The sequence below is a fragment of the Myotis lucifugus genome, unplaced genomic scaffold (assembly GCF_000147115.1).
Source record: "Myotis lucifugus unplaced genomic scaffold, Myoluc2.0 scaffold_2, whole genome shotgun sequence".
NCBI classification, from domain to species: domain Eukaryota; kingdom Metazoa; phylum Chordata; class Mammalia; order Chiroptera; family Vespertilionidae; genus Myotis; species Myotis lucifugus.
In genome coordinates this window covers 14,977,482-14,985,563 of record NW_005871050.1, presented here as the reverse complement: position 1 = coordinate 14,985,563, position 8,082 = coordinate 14,977,482, and positions in this window count along the sequence as shown.

Sequence of the window (8,082 nt, the reverse complement as noted above, 5' to 3'; positions counted from 1 at the left end):
TATTAGAGTTATTATAAAAACAGTTTATTAATTAATCTAGACATCTTTTATTATGCATTAACTTTGTATCTCCAATTATAACTTTCTTAGGCAAAATAGCATTTTTTACCTAACATTTATATTTTCTATCACACTTATGACAGTGCTGGAGACATAACACATACCAGCTGAAGACTAAAAACATGGAAACTATATTTTCAACTTGGACATTGCTATAGTCCTACTCTTAGATTTTGCTTAGTTCTGTCACCATTTTCCAAGAAGATCAGAGAAAAGCATGATTTTCTTTATAGGAATTGCTTGATTCCCAACGGAGTTCAGGAAGAAGGAAGGACTATACAGCCACCCTTGACTTTTCTTTTTTCTTTTTTTTAAAGTATATTTTATTGATTTTTTACAGAGAGGAAGGGAGAGGGATAGAGAGTTAGAAACATCGATGAGAAAGAAACATCGATCAGCTGACTCCTGCACACCCCCTACTGGGGATGTGCCCGCAATCAAGGTACATGCCCTTGACCAGAATCGAACCTAGGGCCCTTCAGTTCACAGGCCGATGCTCTATCCACTGAGCCAAACCAGTTAGGGCCACCCTTGAATTTTTTTAACAGTGGATTATATCTGGCAAATTCTTTGTCCTGGGACAGCTTTTCCTAGTCCATGAGCACATGGGAGAATAAAAACTTTTTTTAACATCATCCTGAGAATAACAATAAATTTCACTCCAAAGTCTAATTGGTATTTGTATTATGGACTATTTTGTTTTTGTTTTGCTTTGTTTTTAAATCTTTATTGTTGAAAGTATTACATATGTTCCCCTTCCCCCTCCCCCCACCCACCATTGACCTCTTCTAGCCTGCCCCTGGTGGGTTATGTATATATGTATACAAGTTCTTTAGTAGATCTCTTCCCACCCACAAACTCTCCTGCCTTCCCTCTGAGGTTCTATTTTAAATTATCGACATCACCCCTCCCTGTCACTATTAGGGAGTACCAAAGAATGGCTATACCTTAAGTGTCAAGTACTCCTTCCATGTTATGGATTATGAGCAACAAAGTACTCTTATCAGAAGAAGACATTTTGAATTGCAGCTTTTCTCCAGACTCATACAGATTTAATTCAAACCTAACAGCTCCACTGCAGTCTATGAAATATTTACATTGTTTCTTGCTAAATTATATACATTATTTACCATATAATCTATTAAATATTTACCATCTTTCCAAATATGCCATGTATCCATATTCTACTGCTCTTGCTTCTTTTAGCATTAAAATAAAAAAAAAGACCACGCCATGCAGAAACCTGGAAAAAGTGGCTGGGACAAAGAAAGCAGAAGAGTAAAATGTGAAGAGAAATAGAAGGCAGCGATTTGAAAAAGTCCTCCCTGTTTTATACTCACTATTTTCTCAAAATTTCCCTCCTCTGGCTAGAATAATCATTTATCTCACTCAAAAATGTGCTTATTTTTCCAATAATTTATATATGTAAATGATCTAATAGAAACTATTCTGGAAATAAGCTATATTATTCTCAGGAACCATGCTCTAGGTGGCCCAATATATAAAATTGTCTAAGAAAGACTTATGGTGATATCAGGAGTCAAGACACTACCCCACTTTATTCAGAACTCTTCCATACAGGAATGAGTAACATACATTCAACTCTCCCTAAGCAATATAATGTTTCACTCTCCCGAAAACAGAAAAACCATTAATAGATATATTGTCAATAGAATATACACATGGTACTTTTAATCAGTAAAAGATGCCTAAATATGAAATTTTTTTAAGTTCTGAGGGATACCAAAAAAGGAACTAAAAAGTTCCCACTTGAGAACTTTAACTCATTCATGTTCTTTAACTTGTTTATTGGCCCCAAAGTAGGTATCCTAGAGATAAATAATTAGCTATCAATTATATATTATCTTCTTCCATTGAATTTAACATAATTGTGATTTTTAGAGGGACACACTGACACCCACTTAAAAAACTATATTTCCCAGGATTCCTCTTACATGAGGGCAGCATATGTCAAAGGTACCAATAAAGAGTATGTGGGACTTGGAGAGGTTCTCCATGTGGGAAACATGGTTTGCTTTCTTTCTTCCTCCTTCCTGCTCCCTGAAACCTAAAGATGATGACTGGAGCACCAGTAGCCACCATAAACCATAATGATGAAGACTATATCATAACCATCAAACAGCAAATACCTGGATAACCATAGAGCTGCTATACCAGCCCTGAATTGTCAACCTTAGCACTTATTTTACACTAGAGGCCTGGTGCACAAAATTCGTGCACTGGGGGGGAGGTGTCCCTCAGCCCAGCCTGCACCCTCTCCAATCAGGGATCCTTCGGGGGATGTCAGGACTAAACTGGCAGTCAGACATCCCTTTCGCAATCCAGGACCTCTGGCTCTTAACCTCACACCTGCCTGCCTGCCTGATTGCCCATAACCACTTCTGCCTGCCAGCCTGGTCGCCCCCAACTGCCCTCCCCTGCAGGCCTGGTCACCCACACTGCCCTCCCCTGCAGGCCTGGTTGCCCCCAACTGCCCTTCCTGACAGCCATCTTGTGGCTGTGGGCACCACCATCTTTGAGGGCATGGCAGTCAATTAGCATATTACCTCCTTATTGGTGGTTGGTGCCACCATCTTTGAGGGTGGGGTAGTCAATTAGCATATTCCCTTTTTATTGGCTCTTGGCACTGCCATCTTTGAGGGCAGGGAAGTCAATTAGCATATTCCCTCCTTATTGGTGGTTGGCACCGCCATGTTTGAGGACATGGCAGTCAATTAGCATATTTCTTCCTCATTGGCTGTGGGTGCCACACCTTTGCGATGGTGTGGGTCAATTAGCATATTCCCTCTTTATTAGATAGGATGATAGAGAAACAAATCTTAGTCATATTTAAGCTACTCTGTTTTAGGTCTCTGCTATATGTGGCCAGCCCTATTCTATATTAATACAGCTATGTTCATGTGTTATTTCTCCCTCTCAACCATTTCAACCTACAGGCACTGAGTAAACTTATGTATGTCTATTTCCTGTTAAAACTTTTTCTGACAACAATTACTCATACCTTAGTGGTACAAATATAGCTCTGTGGATTAATTTATTCATAGTTAGCTATCTGCTCTGCATGAAAGGCTGTCTTTGTTCCTGTTCATCTGAAATCAAAGTGTACCCTTCTACAGTAATTATGAACACCTTAAATTGTTTTTCTTTCAATTTAGATCAAACTGTCTTAAAAATGGTTTAGTGCTTCCAATATGCTGAAGCATATTATTGATGTCCATATCTTTGGAGTTGTCAAGGCCTTTCTGGTTAATTTTTATTTGTTGGATTGGATAGTTATTTACAATTGCTGGGCAGATATAAATGCATCAACATATTTGACTTAAATGCAACAATTAAATTCCTAAAGTCTCTCATTTGTTTCACATACAAAATTATTTCAATTTTTTTAAACTGCACTTTAGTTCAATAGACATTTATTTTTTTCTCAATTACAGTTTATACTCAATATTATTTTGGATTATTTCAGGTATACAGCATAGTGATTAGACAATCATACTAGTATACTTTACAAAGTGATCCCCCCAATATCCCAAGTATCTACCTAGCACTATAAATAATCATTACAATAATATTAACTATATTCCTTATGCTATAATTTACATTTCTATGACTATTTTGTAACTACCAATATATACTTCTTAATCTCTTTACCCTTTTCATCCAGCCCCCCAGCACCCCTCCCCTCTGGCAACTATCAGTCAACGGACATTTATTGAATTTTACCATATGGTGGTAAATAAAAAAGCAAACTGATTTGAGATTCAATAAGTTCAAAGCTCATAAACATAAATTTGAGAGGGAGAGGGGTGCTTAGAGTTATGGGGAAAACATTTGAGTTAAAATTATCCTTAAATGGATGTGTTCTATAATTGCAGCCTTAAATGTAGTCATCTATGGCATCAATGCCCCTTTTAAAATATCCTAGATTTTCTACTTTACTTTGCTGAAACACCTCAAATCATCTTATTTTTCAGCTGAGATTTCCTGAAATCTCTACTTTCCAACATTAAGGAGCTCCAAAGTGCATTGCAGGTGTTCCTATAAGAAGGATATTATTTAAAATTGGCTTAAATAATTCTTTTTTTAAATGTCAGGACTGGTTTACATCTATTTTTAAATCTAAATTCTTTGTTATTGAAAGCATTACATATGTCTCCTTTTTCCCCCCTTTGACTTTTTCCCGGCTGCTCCCACCCCTACCCATCACATGCCCTCACCTTCCTACTGTCTGTGTCCATTGGTTATGCTTACATGCATGCATACAAGTCCTTTGGTTGATCTCTTACCACCCCCATAGACACCCTCCCCCTGCCTTCCCTCTGAGGTTTGGCTTGAATAAGTCTTAAAAGCTTTTGATTAACCCTTTTTGAGGGTTTTATAAACCCTCAACAAGATTGTATTTCTGTGCAAGCAACTTCTTCAGAAAAATCAGGTGAATGGCATTGACCTTGACTAATTTGATATTTAAAGTATAAACAGGTCTATTTTATGTCATAAATAATCTAGATTATTGCTTGAGTTCTCTTCATTACTTTACAAGGTTGAATAGAGTGAAAGTGTTCTCAAGTCTGTATTCCCAAATGATATACTGTTCTGTAGTTAACCAAATGCTGCAGTATGGAACAGAGGTTGAGCAAGAACAATGGGTGACATTGTTCTAGGTTTAAGTTCAATGTAATCTTATTAGTTTTGTTTAACCTAATTTCTCCTTTTAGACTAACTCATATCTGTGCCCCCTTGAATGTGAAGTTGGTCTCCATGTTTCTGCATGGCCACTTTTGTAGTTTGCTAATGTACAGACTTGATAGTTCCTGGGCTCCCCATCAACTTTTTGGGAATGGGGACCAGGTATCAAGCAACTGCATAGGGATGACAGGAATACAAAGTCTACCCTGTGCATGTGAGCACTGTTCTATTCTGAAACCCTTAAATATATACATGATATGCTAATTGATAGAAAAATGGGATTTTGAACCAAATCTAAAGCCCAACCCAGTATGAACTATATAGATGATTTGCTATATTCATGTCAGGTCTGTTTTTGTTTCTTTTTTCTTAATGAAGTATGAAATTGTGAATTATTTTATTTTATACTAGATGGAATTGTTTAAATTAGAGCAAAAGCCTATATATTATTGATGTTCCCTGAACCAAAATAAGACTGAACTATCTATGGGTTTCCTAAAGAGAGCTGCCATTTTATTTGATTCAAGTTTCTAATTGTGAGAAGATTTAAAAATGAATTTGGGGAATCAACATGTTTATGTAAAAAGGGTCTCAAAAATTTAATGTCTAAAATGCAACTGAATGGTCATACTCTCAAGATGAATGACCTGTTTGTTTTAATATCCCTAGTTGTTGTGTGAAAAGAGAGAGCTGAGGTCTAAGATTTTAATGGAGATTTTCTCCAGAGTGATTTTTTATTGATGTTTTTATGTTTGAGATTAGAAAAGAGTGAAATCAAAGGGCAACTCTTTTCATAAAACTATTTTTCTTCAGAGGCAGAGCAGCATCGAACAGACTGTCAAACTACAGCGGGAAGGCCAGGGAGGGTTGAGGGGTGGGAGGGGGGTAAGAGATTAACCGAAGGACTTGTATGCATGCATATAAGCATAACCAATGGACACAAGACACTGGGGGGTAGAGGAGGCTGGGGGAATGTCAAGGGGGGGAAAGGAGACATATGTAATACTCTTTATAATACTTTAAGCGATAAAACAAAATTTTTAAAAAAATAAAACTATTTTTCTTCTGTCCTATCCCATCTAGAAATCTCAGTTCACTAATTTTAGGCTATTTTAAACTAGTATTTAGGAATTAAATATTTATATGCAAAATATTAGAAAAGGGCTGGGTAGATTATAGAACAAACATTAAATAAAAACCAAGAGATCAATTTATCCATTAGGAAAAAAACACTGATATTTTAAAAAATGAAATCAAATAGTATTAAAATATAAAAACAGTTCACCAAAGAAATAAACCAATTCTGGCATTCAAACAACTCCAAGGGCTTCCTTGGGGACTCAGCTCTTTTTGCACATCAATGAAACAATCAGTATTTGAGTCACAGAGTAACTTTTTGGCAGACATTGAAAAAGGCACCAAATGGTCTCTGTATTTGCTGTGATCAACTGTGAAATGAAAACCTACCACTTAAATCACTTCTACTGCAACCTAATTTGATCTCCCTGAACACAATACAGAACTAAGTTTCAGTGCGCTCTGGCCCATGGAATGTTTGTTAAAATAAAGCAAACAATATGAATGAAATTTCTGTGGTTGGAACATATCCCCAATCTGCAAGTATACTTGCTGTTTCAATTGTAGTTTGAAATTTAGTCTATCAGTGAGCTGTCTGGTCTATACAATGTCAACCTCATTTAAATCCTAGTTCTACCACTAATTAGCTCTGTGGCTTTGGTCGGGTCATTTCTTTTTTATAACCTTTATTTTCTCCACCTATAAATGAAAAAACAAAAAACAAAAAACTGATTCTAAATGTCCCTTCCAGCTTTAAGGGTCTATGAACCCAACTAATTTTTCACCATATAATACTGTTATCTGGTAGGATTTAGACGTGGATTTAAAATGTCTGCCCCTCTTTCCCTCACCAACTTTCAAATCAAGCATAATTTATTTTGCAAAAGGATTTAGCTACTGATCCAGCCAGCATTGCATATCCAAGGGGTAGGTACCTGCCTTCACAGCACAAGATGCTCTTAGGTCATACAAAGGCCCTTTATAGGGGAGCAAGCTTCAAAAAAAACATATTTGCATTTATATCTCTTATGCTAATATTATCTTAATGTAACCTAATTTTTAAGGACAGAGCTGGAATATATGGTATCCTTTAGTGAAAGTAAACATAGTTTCAGTTTGGACTTGCAACCATGATAAAGAAATATACTTGGTTATTAAACATCATTATAGACTCTGTGACAAAACAATGGTCATAAGAGAGATGAGTAGTTTCTACATGTGAAGGTGAATGCAGTCACTGGACTTTAGGAGACATTGTGTATACCTCTCCAAACTACATGTGATGTCACACAATGAAGGATTTCCAGCCATTTGGGGAAAAGCAGGTGAGGGTATTTAGGTTGATCAAATGTTTATAATTGTTAAAGTGCAATATAAAATCTCAGGAGTAACAAAATCTTGATGAAAAATGTATTTACTTCCTTAAACCAAGATTTATTTTTACTCAGTTTACTAAGGGATATATATATTCATATTCCATATTGCCCTCAAGTAAACAAATAATTAGTTTTATATAGATATTTGTGCAAAAATAGGATTCAATTAACAGAAATTCTTTTAATGAAGCACTCATTACCAGAGTACCTCTACTCTCTCTAAAGTAGATAAATTTATTTCAAAAAAAATTTTTAAGAGTTCAGCAGCATATTAAGAATATGTAGTTCCTTTGTGGGGAAATTGTTGGATCCCTCATTTCTTACTAAGACTCTATTTTTAGGACTCTATTCTTACTAGGACTTATTTGTTGTACTAATGTGTCTCATTTCTTGCTAGAAAACTATTTTGTTCCCAATATAAAATAAAGGTATTTGAGATTTCCTTATACTTTTTTTGTTTATGTTCCTACATGTTTGATGTGCTAGGTTCCCCTACTAGGTGGGAACAAGACTTGGTTTCAATTGACAGACAATGGCAGAAATGATTAATTCTTCATGAGAAGCTAAAGTTAGGCAAATATGCACCAACTCTTCTATAACTTTGCAAATAGAATAACAGTTGACCAAATTAAAGAGTACACAGTGCTGTGGAGGCAACACAAACCCACTCAATGATCCAAAATGTGTTTTTTCCCATCCATATTCATTTCCTGTTGGCTTCAGTGCCAGATGCTTTAGAATTTCAAGCATCTTGACATCCTCTAAATAGCTTTATGAGTAATTGAGGCATATATTGAGGGGGAGGTGCTTGTGCCCACATGTGGGAGAGATTCTTGTCTATCATTCCCTACATTCACATCTG